Genomic DNA, 17,826 nt, shown 5'->3' on the forward strand with positions numbered 1-17,826 from the left:
AGCACCCTGACCCAGTACCTGAACCTAGGCCATGAGGTCGGCAGGCTGCAGAAGATAGATGGGTCTGGCAAGAGCAGTCGAGGTCCAAAATGCCGTGCTGAAGAGCTGGCGCTGGGAAAGGTAGGCCGGAAAGGAACTGGTGACAGGTAGTCCACCGTCTGAGAGAAGGATTAAGAGGTCTGGGAGAAGGGCATCTGCATCAACAGAATGCTGCTCTTCCTGCCAAGTGCCTTTCCTGCCTCTGTATTCTCACCTGCCTTTTCCCTAAAGAAGCTTATCCAACATTTTGCCATCTTGGGGGCCCTCAAGCCAACAGTGAGGGCACCAGACTGTGGATCCTGCCCTTGTTTCCAACAGGGTTTGTCATCTCCTAGGGAAGCAGCTCTTCAGTCCCTGACAATGTGGGGACATGTGCTTTTCCTACTGTTTGGAAGGTCAACACCTCTCCCTCTCTTCTCTGTTAGTCTTCTCTCAGTCTCAGGCTCTTGTGTCTTTAGCTACTGGGGCAATGCTTATCTATCTCTTTTCTGACTCATCTGAAGCCCTCCCCAGAGCTGTAATTCCCTTCTTGTTCTCCCTGAAGATTTCCTGCGATTCCTCTACCCCAGACCATGTTCCCATTATGCAGTTAATTGAAGGGCAGGTGCTCTTTCTAGCCCTAAGCTCAGTGCTGCTCATCTGCTGAAATATTTTGTAAGGTGTAAGCAGGGGTCTAGTTTCTTGTTTCATCTGAACGGCCAGTTGTCCTAGTACCACCTCTGTCATTTACCAAGCTTCCCTACGTTATGGACGTCTCCCACCTCCCATATCCACACTTCACTTTGGGTGCTTCATCTCCAGAGCAAAGTGAAGAGGACAGAAGATAATGGAAATAAGGGACACTTGGCATGCTCCTTCTCAGCACCCAGTCAACTTTCTCACAGGATGGAGACTGGAGTGACTCACCTGCCACAGAAAGTGCAAGGAGGCAGGTGACATCTCCAGCACATGAGGGGCCTTGATTCCAGGGGAGCTGAGAAGACCTCTCTGGAATGGGAGGGAGGAAAACCCAGGCTTTAATGAGCCTCTGTGGTGTTTTCTACATTCATATGTGTCCATGGGGGGTGTGGCAGCAAGGCCAACCATTTCCAATACCCAGGACAGTGGCAGCCTGGCCCTCCCTCATAATCAAAGTCCTCTCTCCTTCCCCCTGAGGGGAAGCAAGACTGGTATTTCAGAAGTAGGTTGAAGGAGGGTCTGAGTCACTTCATTTCTACATGAGAATCCTTGTCTCTCTCCACTGGTTGCGGGAATCCAAAGGAATAAATACCAGGAATGGACCATTGAAACACAGGGGCCCAGGGTCAAAGGTGACTCACCTTCAGCACCAGGAGCAGCGCCAGCACCTATGGACAATGCACAACCCTGCTAGGACCTGATTTTTAAGGTGAAGACAGCATCAGAATCTAAGTGGGAGACAGGAGGCAAGAGGGAAGGAGGAGCAAGTCCCTACTCGGGTTCAAGCCTGAAATAGAAGGTGTTAACCCAGAACTATCTTAGAAAGGGGTGGAGAGGAGGAGAGGGATGTTTAGCAACAGTCCCTGAGCCACAGACAGATCAGGACAACTGTCCCCCCACCGACTCCTGCCATGGTACCTGGGTGTTGTGGACAGCACTGAGGACAGCTGGATCCCTGAGATCTTTCTCTTCCTCCTCCTCCTCCTCTTCCTCCTCCTCCGGGTCTGGGGCTAGATCTGGATCTGGATCCAGATCCTCCTCCTCCTCTTCATTTTCTTCCTCTTCCTCCAATTGGGAGGCAGACACCAGCTCCTCCTCAGGAGCCAAGGGGCCACAGGACTTGCCCGGGCCCTGGTCTAAGTGGGGGCCTGAGGAGGAAGTAGACAGGGGTCCAGGTGTGAGGAGTCTCGTTTAGAGAGGCTGCTTCTCAGTAGTACTTCTGTTCATAAGCCGTCTCCAGCACCACCTTCAAACAACACCTCCTGTTCTAAGGTTCAACTCAGCCTTACTATCCCAGGGGGCCCCTAACCATCCTCCACTAGAGCAAACAGAACCTGGCAGGTAGCAAACACCTTCACTTACCACATCCCCTCTTCGATGCCTCATTTAGGTACCATCACAGACTTCTCCACCTGTTCTCCCCCACCTGACAGCCCTGTCTGTGCCTCTTTAATGAACCAAGTTCCAGCTGCCCTGACTCACTGCAATTTAACCCTGCTGTGTGCCAGATACTTTGCACATACAGTATATGTTATTTGACTCTCACAACAATCATACAAGGCTGTTATTGATAATTTCACTGTGAAGGTGAGGAAAATGGGGCTCAGAAAAGTGATCTCAGTCACCCAGTGTTATGTAGCTAGTAAGTAGACGAGTTTGGAATCACTCCCAGCAATTCTGGATACCCAAGTCCATGTCCATGCACTGAACCAGACCAGCGAGTCTCCACACCCCCTGGCTTTTTATCCAGATTCCACGGCTGAGTTGGTGATACCTTTGAGGCATTTCATCTTTGCAGGCTGGCAGACATCCTCCATGGCTGTTTCCTCTGGTGAGAGAGCACTGTCAGCCTCTGGAAGGTAAACCTGGGACAGGGAAGAGACCCAGAGGCATCCTTCTGCTCAGTCAAGATGGCATGGCACCCTAAAACCACCATGGTCTCCTCCCAGCAAGGTTGTCAGGGGGGTATTGGCCCAGGGTCTCTAGGAGCAAGACACTGGGCTCTCAGCCTGCTCTAAACCCCCACCCTCTGACCTCACCAGCCCACGACTCTAGGGAGTCGTCCTGCAAAGGGACAGAAATGAGGGACAGGACTAGGAGTTGGAGGAGAAGCCCCCCACACAGACACCATCAGGCTCTGCCTGTGCACAGCGAGGCGGCTTCACAGCTGCCTTGTTGCTGACACGCACCGCCTGACAGCTGCTGTCCTTTCTGCTCAGTTTAGCCTTGGCAGCCTGGGCCAGGGCTGGCTTGCTGCCCCTGGCTTTAAGAGTCCCAGCCCCTCCCCTGCTCTCCCATTAAAGGGCCAGCATCCCCCAACCACTGCGTCTTGGTAGAAATAAGAGAACATAATCTTATGATAAAGAAAATCCTCGAAAGGGCAAGAAAAATAAACAGCATTTTTAACCATCCAAGGTTGTGAGTACGGTTTATTGGGATTGATATTTGGGAGCAGATATTTAAAAAGAGGATCCCTGTTTTCCACACCCATCATAAGAACTTTGTGAGGTTATTTTCCCTTCAATCCCTAGCTTTTGCTCCATCAAAATTGGATAGGAAAGCCCTGGGCGGATCTGAGGAGATTACCTAGCAACCAAGTTCTCACTGCTTCAGGGCAGCGCATTTGTGGATCCCTATGGTCCACCTGGAGATGCTTGCCCTTCACTGGGTCCCGTAAGCTTAAGTCGGCTACCCAGCTCTAACTGATTAGGACCCCTGTGAATTTAGGGGTCTTCAAGGTAAAAATACGTTTGCATGAGTTACACAGACAATCTTATATCTTCTTGGCTGCTGTAATGGAAAACTGGTTCAGAAGCTCAGGAATAAAAAGAAAAGAAAACAAAACAACACAAACAAGCACATTAGTACTGCTAGTTGGTAAAACCTGAGACCCACCTGAGCCTCATCTAGCCCCAGAGCGATCCTGGGTCCTGTGCCCACATCCTGTGTTCAGCTGAACCTCACATAACTTGGTAAAGCTTCTGAATAAAAGAACTTCTGTACCTTTGAATAAAAATAAAAACGAAGCTAATTTCTCTACATCAAAAATGCAAGTTAGGGCCCTATTGTCCTGGTTATAGGACCGCAATTCTTGGTGCCTCTAAAGAAAAATATTTGTTTCAAAAGTTGTGCTGTAGGTCAGAACTATATGGGGGGGGGGGGAAGTAGCTTGAAAGTTACTGAAAAACTTTCAAATATCTGAATTGGGTTCAGGCCTTTTTGGTAATGTTATTCAGCTGTCTCTCTCAAGAACTTCCTAATAACTCACTTTGGTATTATTAACAAAAGAGCCAAATGGTGAATTTCAGTGTTCCAGAAGTAATTTATTAGGTTGCTGTAGAGACCAGGTCTTAGGGAGAGCCACTTGCTGCCTGCAGATTTTTCATTCTGAAGAGATTCCCTGTACCAGCTAGTACCGGAGCAGGTGGACTAAGGCTCAGCCTTTTAAGATCACAGCCCTGCCTTAGCTGTTTAAATTTTCATTTAGGACCTAGTGGCTTTTGTGAAAGTCTCCTACCCTTGCCTGAAGTCTTTTTTTTTCTTTTTTGTGAGGAAGATCAGCCCTGAGGTAACATCCATGCTAATCCTCCTCTTTTTTGCTGAGGAAGACAGGCTCTGAGCTAACATCTATTGCCAATCCTCCTCTTTTTTTTCCCCCCCAAAGCCCCAGTAGATAGTTGTATGTCATAGTTGCACATCCTTCTAGTTGCTGTATGTGGGACGCGGCCTCAGCATGGCCGGAGAAGCCGTGCATCGGTGCACGCCTGGAATCCGAACCCGGGCCGCCAGTAGAGGAGCGCGCGCACTTAACCGCTAAGCCACGGGGCCAGCCCTGCCTGAAGTCTTATATGTCTAATAATCCCTTAGATTTTCTAGCTTTCTGCCATAGTTTATGCTAAGTTTAACTAAGCCAAGGCTGTGCTAGGCTTGGGCCATAAGGCAGATGTCACCCATGGCCTCTTAGAGTTTCCCACAGAATAAGAAGTAGAGACAGGTAGATGGGATTGTTGGATCAGATAAAAGATATGTTAGACATGTTTACATTTACTGAATAAAACACCTAAGGACTGTCCTACTTATATGGGGAGATTTTAAATCCATGGTTTCAGTCTCTTTAATGGCTGTAGATCTATTCCAGTTTTCAGTTGCTTCTTGAGTTTGTGTTGCTCAATTATATAATCTTCTAGGAATGTGTCCATTTCTTATAAGTTTTCAAATGTACTGGCATTAAGTTGTTCATAGTATAAGAGTATCTTTTATTTATTTATTTATTTTTTTGTGAGGAAGATCAGCCCTGAGCTAACATCCATGCTAATCCTCCTCTTTTTGCTGAGGAAGACCGGCTCTGAGCTAACATCTATTGCCAATCCTCCTCCTTTTTTTCCCCAAAGCCCCAGTAGATAGTTGTATGTCATAGTTGCACATCCTTCTAGTTGCTGTATGTGGGACTCGGCCTCAGCATGGCCGGAGAAGCGGTGCACCGGTGTGCGCTCAGGATCTGAACCCGGGCCGCCAGTAGCGGAGCGCACTCACTTAACTGCTAAGCCACGGGGCCGGCCCAAGAGTATCTTTTAAATCCATGCTATATCTGTGCTTTGTCTCTCTTTTTATTGCTAGCATTATTTATGTATTATACTTTTTTTCTCTTTCCAGAGATTTTCTAGATTTTCTATTTTTATTAGTCTTTTCACCTTATACATAAGTCAGGGTTTCTACAGGAAATAGACAGTACACTCAAAATGGATAGTTTGAGCAGAATTTTAGTAAAGAGATATTTGTAAAGGTGTAGAAAGAGTATAGTGCAATCGTAAGGACGAGTACAGTGCCCTGGGACTGGGAAAAGTTGGTTGTCACCACTTGAGGGCAAAGGCCAGAGGATGGAGCAGTTACCAGCAGCTGGAGAAAGAGAAGGCTGCCTGGCTGGCAGATAATTTCAACATCTGTGCACATGGGATCCCATGTGGCAGCCCTCTCCTAAACCATATCCATTCTCTCTGAGATCTGCTATCTGCTCTCTCCTCCTGCCTAGGTGTGGTAAAGGCTCCCCACTCTTGTTGCCCCCAGGGTGCTTCACTGTCCTTTAGAAATTTCTCTTAACCCTGCTCACACCTTGGTAAACATGCCCTTCCCAAAACTCCCCTCAGTTACCCCACTCGAATGGGCTATTTGTTTCCCATCAGGACCCTGACTGACACCATCTCCAGCCTGCTGAGCCATTCTTTTCTTTGTCCTTGTTCAGCTTCCTCTCCCATCCCTCAATCATCAGCGCTTCTAAACATAACCCTTGTCCTGAAGTCCCCTACACAACTCCTGTCTCTTTACTCTCAGTAGACAACCTCACCTTTTATGTTATTGATTAAATAGAGGCCATCTGGGCTGATCTGCTTAAATTTATGCTTGGAGGAAATTTACATGCACCACAGGCCGCCCCACCTCATTCTTCCAGGTGGAGTGTCCCTCCTCTTCTTCAAGTCCAGCCTCTCTTCCTATGTCCTCTGGCCACTTCAGTCAGGCTTCTCGCCCCTGTCTTCAGCCTCTCTATTTTTCCTTCTTTCTTCTTCTTATTCCGTAGCATAGAAATATCAGGATATGTTCATTCTTAGAAACAAAATCCGTTTCTTGTTTTAACAGCCCCTTTTCTCTCTCCTACCCAATGAACCAAACTTCTCCATTTCTTCAACTCACATCATTCCTTCAACCGTTGCTCTCTGGCTTTTGACTCCATCATAATGAGGGCACTGGGGGACAGATGGACATAATCCCACAAGCCCTTCAACTCTTGCTATGGACAATTGACAATTTTTCAACCTTATATTAGTACTCTGCAACACACCATCAAGACAAATCCCCTACCCTCACTTCTACCCTGATGCCACCCCTAAACACTTCTTGGATTAAAAAAAAAATCTGGAACTAGCATGACCCATCATTCCTTAGAAACTATTCTCAATTACCAGGGGTTTCTTAACTGTAAGTACAAAAGACGTGTTTCAGTCCTTACCTTAGTTGAAGTCCCTACAGCGTTTGACGCTGTTGATCACACCCTCCTTACATCTCTGTTCTCCCACAGCTTTGTGACACTTCAGTTTCCTGGTTCTTGTTGTACCTCTTGGGTCATCTTTCTTTGGTCCCTTTCCTGTTCTTCTCCTCCTTTTCCCATGCTTCAGATATCCTCTTCCTCATGCCTCTTCTCTTTCCCCTTTATGTCAAATATTCTTAATCTGAAAGTCCCCTGAAATTGTGTATATGTTTGTGTGACTTTTAACACATCCTTTTTACTGGAGAGACAGTTGATAAATAAAAGCAATAGGATGTATTAGAGTATGCAAGGAAGCCATTTGGTTTAAAACCAATTCAACCTGACCTTGTTTTTACAAAAGGCCCAATGTGGCCTCTTGAGCATGCATTATACATCTGCTTTAAACACTTACAATGTCCCAAAGACAAGAATGATGCTCTTAAAGATAGGGATGTAGCTTCCCCCCATATTGGCATTTCTTGAAGGATAAATAGCTCTTCCTGGAAACTAAGCATTAATTACTGACCTGCTGTGCTCACCTTGTGACCACTGACCTGCTGTGCTAGCAAAGCAATCTCATGACAGTTGTAAAAGGGATATTCCCATCACATGTGATGTATGCTCTTTGTTCCAAGACAGTATACAACCACTCTGTATACCCTATTTCTTTGATGTGCTTCCTTCCCTGGGGAAGGAAACCCCCCAGGCTATAGTCCTCACAATTCATGATAGACTCACCCCAAATTTTGATTTATAGATTGATTATGGATTATTTGCATCGGCACAGTCCAGAACTTTTATCACATTCTCAAAGGGATCAAGAATCCCTGAAAAGGTTAAGTCCTCTGCAACTTGGTATCCCTGGGCAATCTCATCCACTCATGTTTTCTTCCCTCCTACACGCCGATGATTTCCAAGTCCTTTTGTTGGATCTGACGCTCCCCAACATATAGCACCTCAGTGGTTTTCATCTCCTGTCCTTTACATGTGGCATAAGGCCCTCTAAGATCCCAACCTGACTGCCTCTCCAGCCTCCTGTCTTCAAGTTCCCTGCCTTCTGGTTTGGGTTTCAGAAATAGTGAACTGCTTTTAGCCCTGTAGGGAGAGTGGGACTCCGAGGGAGCCCTCTTTCTAATTACTCTGCACCAGGATGTTTCTCCCCGCCCTGAGGACCACTCACCCTTGGTCTGGGAGTTACATCCAGTTGTTGATTAAAGTGGCTTCCTGTCCCAATTCTTTCTGTCTTTCTTTTCAGTAACATCGAACATGGATATGTTCGCAGGTAATATGCTGTTGTGTTCCACAGGCAAGATAAATTTGCAAAGGAAGAGTTATTTTAATTGGAAGGTGATTTCAGATGCTTTAATGAATTATCTTACTCTAATATTCTAAATATTCAAATGGGGAAAAAAACTTCAGCTCAAGCTTCACCTCCTCCAGGAAGCTTTCTCAACACCATCCTGCCTTCCAGGCTAGATGAGTTGCGCTCGTTGGCCCTTACATCTTTTTCTCATTGTACCTACCACACTGAGTTATAATTCTGTTTCTGTATTTGTCACCCCCACTTGAGAACAGAGATGTAAGTCTTCTTTATCTTTGTGCCTCCAGCACTTAACACAGTATCTGCAACAGAGAAGGTTCTCAATAAGTGTTAATTGAGCTGAACGGAAATGAAAAATGATGGTCCTTCCCCTCACAGACTTCTTCAGATGGGGTTTCTTGCTTGACACCTGGGTGTGTCCTAACTCCAGCCTACTCTCCACATTGCTCCCAAGAAATGTCATTCTACGAAAAAAAACTGGTTCCTAATGGTGCCTAAGCAAGAATCATAAAAGACATATAGATTAGACTAAAAAAGTGAAACTTCTGGGTCCGGCCTGGTGGCGTAGTGGTTAAGTTTGTGCGCTCTGCTTTGGCGGCCCGGGGTTTGCGGGTTTGGATCCTGGGTGTGGACCTATGCACTGCTCATCAAGCCATGCTGTGGTGGTATCCCACATACAAAATAGAGGAAGATGGGCACACATGTTAGCTCAGAGCCAATCTTCCTCACCAAAAAAAAAAAAAAAGAAAGAAAGTAAAACTTCTATACCGAACACTTATTTATGCCAAAGTAAATTCTTATGGTGCAAAGATTTAAATATTTAAAAAAAATTAAATCTCAAAAATAATCAAAGAAAATCAGTGACTTTTAAAAAAAATGTAAGTAGAGAAAGCCCTTCTTTTGTGCGTGTGTGTGTGTGTGTGAGGAAGATCAGCCCTGAGCTAACATCCATGCTAATCCTCCCCTTTTTTTTGCTGAGGAAGACCAGCTCTGAGCTAACATCTATTGCCAATCCTCCTCCTTTTTTTTTCCCCAAAGCCCCAGTAGATAGTTGTATGTCATAGTTGCACATCCTTCTAGTTGCTGTATGTGGGAACGCGGCCTCAGCATGACCAGAGAAGGGGTGCGTCGGTGCACGCCTGGGATCCGAACCAGGGCCACCAGTAGCAGAGCCCAAGCACTTAACCGCTAAGCCACGGGGCGGCCCGAGAAAGCCCTTCTAACCATCACTTCAAATCAATAAGCCATGAAGGGTGACTGGTAAATTTGCCTACATAAAAATGTAAGGCTTCTGAATGGCTAAAAAAAAAAATCATAAACAAAGTAAAAAAAACTCTATTTTGATCTGATAATCTTAAATTTACCTTTAATAGTTATTTAAAAGAACTTTTAGGTGAAGATTCTTTTTATTGTTTCTGAAGATTTTGAGGTCTCAGAAAAGGAGATATTTATGTTAAGCCCACATCCTTTTAGCAGTATTTCTTTCACGACTGCTGGTAATCAGTATTATCCAATAAGCAACCATGTCACAATTAATATAATACTGTTGATGGATAATATAAAAATAAGATTGTTCTTTTCTCTCATATTTACCCTTTTTTTTTTTTTCTGAGGAAGATTCTCCCTGAGCTAACATCTGTGCCAGTCTTCCTCTATTTTGTATGTGGGTCACCACCACAGCATGGCTGATGAGTGGTGTAGGTCTGTGCCCAGAATCCGAACCCAGGCTGCTGAAGCTGAGCACGCCAAACTTAACCACTATGCAATGGGGATGGCCCCTCATATCTACTTTTAAAATCCTATACTTTAGTTAAGTGCTGAATGTCTGTTAACATAGAATATTTGCATCCTTATGGAGACTAAGAAATCTTTGACCTTATTCTTCACTTCTTCAAAAAGAAAATTTGTCCTAATTTAAATAAGAAAAGCATGACTTTGTATTTTTAATTAGTTGTCAAAATGTGAGTGTCTTAGTCCATTTGAGTTGCTATAATGAAATACCAGAGACTGGGTAGCTTATAAACAACAGAAATTTATTTTTCACAGTTCTGGTGGCTGGAAGTCCAAGATCAAGGTGCCAGCAGATTTGGTGTCTGGGGAGTGCCCACTTTCTGGTTCATAGATGGTGCCTTCTCACTGGTCCTCACATGGTAGAAGGGATGGGTGAGGGAGCGCTCCGGGGTCTCTTTTATAAATGCACTAATCCCATTCACGAGGGCTCCACCCTCATAACCTAAGCACCTCCTACAGGCCCCTCTCCTCCTACAGGCCCCTATCGCCCATCACCTTGGGGGATAGGATTGCAACATAGAATCTGGGGGGACACCAATATTCAGTCCATAGCCATGACCCTTGGAGAATATAGGCTAAGTGTATAAAACAGCTACTTCTTTTTTACCAATATTTTAGGTTGAAATATAATATTTGGTTATAAAAATCTCAAAATGTTATTGTTTCTCAAAACTATGCTTCTATTGACATTGTAAGGGAGGTGCATATATAGATAGAGGGAAGTTGAGACTTTGTCTTCCAAATCTATATTTAAACCTTAATCAGGTAATTCAAGTTTTTGTGATTAATCTGTAATTGCCACATTTACAAAGAAACTCCTGGTTAAGAGAAACTTGTTTTTTTTTTTTTTGTGAGGAAGATCAGCCCTGAGCTAACATCTATGCCAATCCTCCTCTTTTTGCTGAAGAAGACTGGCCCTGAGCTAACATCTATTGCCCATCCTCCTTTTTTTCCCAGTAGATAGTTGTTTGTCATAGTTGCACATCCTTCTATTTGCTGTGTGTGGGATGCTGCCTCAGCATGGCCAGACAAGCGGTGTGTCAGTGCACGCCTGAGATCCGAACCTGGGCCTCCAGTAGCGGAGCACACGCACTTAACGGCTAAGCCATGGGGCTGGCCCCTGAGAGAAACTTTTTAATACAGATCGTTTGGTGTTGCGTTTAGGGTCAATGTTCATTTATGTAAATCACCTATGACATTTGGAAAATTTTTTCAAACTTAGGAAAATGCAGTTTTAATAGGGCTTCATTGAATTATACTTAAACTATGCAAAATATTTGTGTTACACAGTTAAGTACAATTGAATAAATAAGATTACTTAAACAGACAAAAGTAGACTTTCCTTTCACATTTAAATTATATTTGTTTCACACGTAAGACTGCCTGAAAACAATTTAGAAGAGACTATTAATAATCTTGACTATGACAGATTATTGCATTTTTTAGCCTCTTTTTAAAATGGTAACTAGTTTGGAATTTTAAGTTCTACTTGTCTTCAAATAGATGGTTTAGGATAAAACTTAAATGGCTCACTCCACCACCATGACCACTAAATTGTTTGTGGACCAGAAATCGATTCTATCAAAGTTGCTTCCCTTGTATATTTCGATGATAAGCTTCAAATGCTGTAAGCAGAATTTGGGTTTGACTACATTTGCATAACCCTGATCGGATGCTGATGATGGTTCCAGGATGGCTTCTGGTTTCATATCCAACACACCTGTGCCTGTAATATATTACCACCTATTCGTGCTCCTGTTCCTGCATATTATCGAGGATTAATTCAAAGAAAGTCACCTTTCAGAAATGGTGCTGAATATAGTCACCAACTTCAGTCTCCACCGTTGTACTCTATCTGATTTTCTCTGTTCAAAAACTGAGGTTTTACTTCCCGGAGAGGCAAGAGAAAAATCAGGGGCCGGCCAGGTGGCGTAGCAGTTAAGTGTGCCGGCTCAGATTTGGCGGCCCAGGGTTTGCAGGTTCAGATCCTGGGCGCGCACCAATGCACCGCTTGTCAAGCCATGCTGTGGCGGTGCCCCATATAAAGTAGAGGAAGATGGGCATGGATGTTAGCTCAGGGCCAATCTTTCTCAGCAAAAAAAAAAAAAAAGAGGAGGATTGGTAACGGATGTTAGCTCAGGGCTGATCTTCTTCCCCCGACCCACCCAAAAAAGAAGAAAATCAATATCCTGTCTTGCTTTATCTGAAACTTGATAGTTGATCTCCAGTGAGGTCAGCAGGGACATGGCCTGATGCAAGCTGCTGTCAAGGAAGTCTGGGGCTGGCCCAGTAGCTGGCTGGCTCTTGACACCCATCCTGTTGGGCTGGAAGAGGCGGACCCATCCAAGTTGGCTGAGAATCTCCAGAGGGCGGGGGCAATTGTCCTCAGAGCTGAGAGCATAGTACACTGAGAAAGGGAGGGATCTAGGACTGGCCACAGTCACTTTCTGAACCCTCCTCAGCCTCTGCCCCTTCAGGACCCCCTTCCTTCTAACGTTTTATTTTGAAAAATTTTCAATCCTACGAAAAAGTTGAGAGAATGATAAAGTTAACCTCTATGTATCCTTCACCTAGCAGTTGATAACATTTTGCCTCACAAATATTCTTTAAATAAACTCCTTCATCTGCTACATCAGGCAGTGTCTGTTCCTAGTGACCAGAGAATTTGGCTAACAGAATCATGAATAGGAAATTCACAGAACAAGAAACATAAATAACAAGTAAACGTGAAAAACTGCTCAACCTAACTGCCTTTTAAAAATACAAAGTAAAACAAGGAGATACAATTTTTCAATGATAAGGACCAGCTTGGGGAAGAGTGTGGGGAGACGAGCATCCTCTCTTATTCTATGGTGGAGTGTAACCCGGTACAGTCTCTGGAGGGTGGTTTCGCAGTATATAGGATGGGTTATATAGGAAAAAACTGGAAATGTCCCCACAGGATTTGGTAAAAAAGTATGGTATATTCATATAATGAAATACTATGAAAGCTGGAAAAAACTATATATCTCTCTATTATTATAGATATATATATTTATATAAATTATATTAATTAATCATAAATATTAATATAAAACATAATATATAAATATAATATAATATAAAATTAATATAGAATATATTTCTATAATAATATACTATAACATAGAAATATATTGTCAAAAATATTATTGATTATCAATATCAATATATTGATATATCTATCAGTTCATTAGCAGTGGTTATCTTTGGGTGGTAGGATAACAGGTGATTTTAATTTTCATCTTTATTCTTACCTATTTTTGTCTGAACTTTTCATAATGGATATGAATTTTATAATTAGAAAAAAATCTATGTGGAAAAGCTTTTTAAAATAAACAAAAATGCCCAAAAGACAAACAACAGGGAAAAAAAAACCCAGTTCTGTTGGTGCCTGCATCATGGTCTAAAAGATAAAGTCCACATTCTTTTGCTTGGCACCAAAGTCCTCTGCAGGACCTTTAACCCTTTGAGGTGGAGTTAGTTGCTTTCCTAGTATCATAATCTATTTATAGGTCTATGAATCAGAGTCTATGAACTCCTTGAGGAAAGAATTTTCCCCAGTGCCATCCCAGTGCCCAGCACCTAGGCAAGGTGCTCAGTAAAGTTTTGTTGAATGACTGAATGATTGTGTTGAGCACTGAGACCAGATGGATAGGTTGGGGCCAGACTAAGAAAAAGGAAGTGAAAGCTCTGGGGCACCTTTGTTCTAGGGACTGTAGGGCTCCTCTTGTTACTCTCATTCCCTATTTAACACTGGCAACAGCAGGTAGAGCAGGAGTGGTTTGGCCCATTTGCTGTGTGGTGTCTGTGAAATAGTCCAGAGATGGCAGTGCCAGCTGGGGCTGACCCAGCTCTGTGGGGGCAGTGCCAGGAAGGGAGAACCAAGGCTCCTGACCAAGCCAGGCTTCAGGAAATCTCCTACCCCCTCATCTGTTCAGCTGATGATAGCCCTGCCTCAACCATGAGTGTACCCAAAATGCTCTGTGGCCAGAGTCTGGTTAAACAACTTTGAAAAGGCAAATATTTATACTGAACGAGGCTCCTGGCAACCAAGGCCCAAAAGTGCATGTTTCTAGAAAAGGGGGTGAATTGGTTTTTTCTTGCTGCTGTAACAAATTACCACAAACTTGTTGGCTTAAAGCAACACAATTTACCATCTTGCAGTCGTGTAGTCAGAGGTCCAAAACAAGTCTTACGGGGTTAAAATTAAGGCAGGGCTGCTTTCTTTTCTGGAGACTCAAAGGGAAAATCCGTGTCCTTACCTTTTCTAGCTTCTAGAGGTCACTCACATTCCTTGAGTCATGGCGCCTTCCATCTTCAAAGCCAGCATGTTGCATCTCTCTGACCATTCTTCTGTAGCCACATCTCCCTCTAACCACAGTGGGGAAAAGTTCTCCTCTTTTAACAACCCATGTGATTATATTGGGCCTACCCAAATAATCCTTGATAATCTCCCCATCTCAAAGTCCTTAACCTTAATCACACCTGCAAAGTCCCTTATGCCATGTAAGGTAATACATTCACAAGTTCCAGAGATTAGGATGTGAATATCTTTGCTGGGTGGGGTTCGGGGGGGCATTATTCTGTCTACTACAGGGTATGATATGGAGAAAAGTCTAAAATGGTTAATAATAAGGAGGCAGTTCTGTGTATAATGACACGAAAAATATCCATGATATATTTTTAAATGAAAATAAGCAAGTTTTGTAAATATGTATAGAATGATCCCAGTTTTGTGGAACCTCCCCTTCCCGTCACTAAACCCTGAGTGTATGCTCACTGAGACACCTCCCACCTGTCATGGCCTGGCTTCTGGGGGTAGATGGTGGAGCCCACCTCACCCCCTCAAACCCTCAGGGCATTGGGCAGGCAGAGGGAGGAGTCCCACCTCAGGTTTTGCTGCCATCAGTCATTAGATAAATAGGTTTTTGGCTAACGTGACAAATATAAATTGTCTTTTAGACAACTCATTTGTGGCAAGTTGATCTACAGTAATAGTAACAATGATGATAATAAATAATGAAATAAAGAAAAATTGTCACTAACTCACCAATCTATTTACTGGCTGCCTTGTTTGTATCTTGACTGCTCCTACATATGTGTATGGGTGGCTCTTGTGTATACATCCCTCACATTTTTGTGCTGTTTATTTTGTTTTAAATGACTGATTCTTAACTAAACAGTTCTTCGAAGTCCTCTTTTAGGAGAAGAGTTTAGAAAGGTCCAAGATATCAGAGTAGAGAGCATAGGGTCTGATGCATGTCCGAAAAGCAGAAGGTAGCCAGAAAGGACCACACACACTAACTGGCCAGAGGCAAGTGTCAGCTAAGCAAGCTGGAAAGCAGGAAGCTGGGGCTTATAGTAATAGCCTTTTTAGTTATAATTTTAAAATTCTTCACCTTCCAAACTACATACAAAATATACTCATGGATAATTAGTCACCAAACCTTAACAATGGTTTCTGAGGGGAGGAGAGTGACGTGGGAGGAGACACGAGGGAAACTTTCACTTTTATTCAGTAAACTTCTAATTGTTTGCATTTTTACAATGGGCATACATTCATGTGTTGGGCTTGTCACTAAAAATAAAAAGTACTTTAAACACTATAGTTAGTACTGGGAAGAGGATTTGAGAGAAATTAGGATTTTACAGTTTTGTACTGCTTGATTTTTTTGTGTGTGTGTGTGGGGAAGATCAGCCCTGAGCTAACATCCATCACCAATCCTCCTCTTTTTTGCCGAGGAAGACTGGCCCTGGGCTAACATCCGTGCCCATCTTCCTCGACTTTATATGGGATGCCGCCACAGCATGGCTTGACAAGCGGTGCGTCAGTGCGCGCCTGGGATCCGAACCTGTGTACCCTGGGCCGCCAAAGCAGAGCACATGCCCTTAACCACTGCGCCACTGGGCCGGCCCCTGCTTGATGTTTTTTACACCATGTTTGTATGATTTTCCCAATAAAAACATTGGCAGTTGATAGAGTGCGGTGGTTACACACAGCCTGTGAGGCAGAGATTCTCCAGCAACCAGATAACTCAACTCGCTCCACTTCAGTCTTCCCATGTACTCTCTCTCAAATAGCGATAATAGCACTTACCTTATATGGATCTTGTGAGATTTTTTTTCCTCCCATATGTGGTGTCTGACTTAGGAACTACCAATAAAAAAACCAGTTCCCTCTCTGTGTTCCATTTCCTTTGGGCCTGTTGCCCATTAGGCAACAGCTCTCAAATCTGAGAAGTCAATCAGCATGAGCACTTTATAAGTGCTAATAAATTAATTATTAAGCTGATTTTAACTCCGGATTGGAATCTCCTGGTGGGCAGGCTCTGGCGTCTTCTTCCCCTTTATCCTTCCAACACTTAGATTTGCCACAAAGCCTGCATTCAACCAACATTTGCTGAAGTTAGTGAAATTTAACACAAAAGACTGAGAATTTCCAGCCCCCAAACAGACCAAACCAGGACGTACTTTTGAGTGGGCAACAATCTACAAACTCCTTAAATTAAACCATTTAACAATGGTTATCTCTGGGTGTAGGATTACCAGTGGTTTTAATTTTCCTCTTTATAGTTATTAGTATGTTCCAATTTTCTATCATATGCATATATTACTTTTATGAGCAGAAAAAAAATAAATGTCAATTAAAAAAAATAATACATCTCGTGATGCTGGTTCCTGCTTATCTACTTCCCCTCACTTTCTCATCTGCTTCTAATCCTTGCCCTGATTTCTAAGCCATCCAATGAACCCCTTCCCATGAAAGTGGCCAAAGTGATTTTCTAGTGGAAATTATGAGGTTTTTGGAATCAGATGGACCAGCATTTGAATCCGAGCTCAGCGTGAATGTGGGCAAGTATCTTACTTGTCTGACTCTGTATCCTTATCTGTAAATGAAAGTAAAACCTACCTTCTAGATTATTGTTAGTTTGGGTCAGCAGTTTTGCAAAGTTTAATGTGTATATGAAACACCTGGAATGTTGTTAAATGCAGACTCTGGGTTAGTAGGTCTAGGATGGGCCCAAAAGTCTGCTCCGAGGTGGTGCTGATGCTAGTGATGCATGGCCCACACTTTGAATTGCAAGAGATTAATGACATAACATTTGAAAGAGCCCTGGCACAAATGTCCTACCTAAGCTTGTTCCTCTCCTCTCTAGTGGGCCTGGTTTTCTGGCTGTTTGGATGAGCCCATCTCAGAAAACTGCTGACTGAGATCCACTCAGGTACAACTCAACTCATCTTAGATTTAACCTCTTCCTATTTTCTCCCCACTTCAATATGCTTCTTTTTCTTTCTGTTCAAGTACTTCATTCTTCCCTTGCCTAACAATACAGGTGTCTGTGCTTTTAGGGTTTGTTTTTTCAAACAGCTTTATTGAGGTATAATTGATACACAATAAATTACACTTAAAGTGTACAATTTAATAAATTCTCATATATGTATACATCTGTGAAACCATCATCAAAGTCAAGATAATGAACATATCCATCACCCCCAAAGTTCTTCAGCTCCTGCTGTTCCCCCGGCTCCCTTGAAACCACTCATCTGCTTTCTATTACATAGATTAGTTTGCCTTTTCTAGAGTTTTATATAAACAGAATCATATAGTATATATTCTTCTTCGTTTGGCTTCTTTCATTCAGCATAATTATTTCATCCATCTTGTGTGTATCAATAGTTCACTCCTTGTTTATTGCTGATAGTAATCCATTGTGTGGATATCCATCACAACTTATCCATTCCACATTCTGGAAAATATTTGCTATTTTGAATAAATGTTCATTTAAAAAAATTTTTTAGGAGAGTCATATAGGCAAAAAAAAATCCATCTGTTAATCCCACTACTGGGAGATAACACTATTAAATTGCCGTGTTTGTAGACTTCCAGAGGTTTGCGCTACTGGGCAAACACTGCTGTCATTTTTTAAAAAACAGTTTTATATTTCATTTTCACCCT

This window comes from Diceros bicornis, chromosome 5 (assembly GCF_020826845.1).
Source record: "Diceros bicornis minor isolate mBicDic1 chromosome 5, mDicBic1.mat.cur, whole genome shotgun sequence".
In the NCBI taxonomy this organism is placed as follows: Eukaryota; Metazoa; Chordata; class Mammalia; order Perissodactyla; family Rhinocerotidae; genus Diceros; species Diceros bicornis.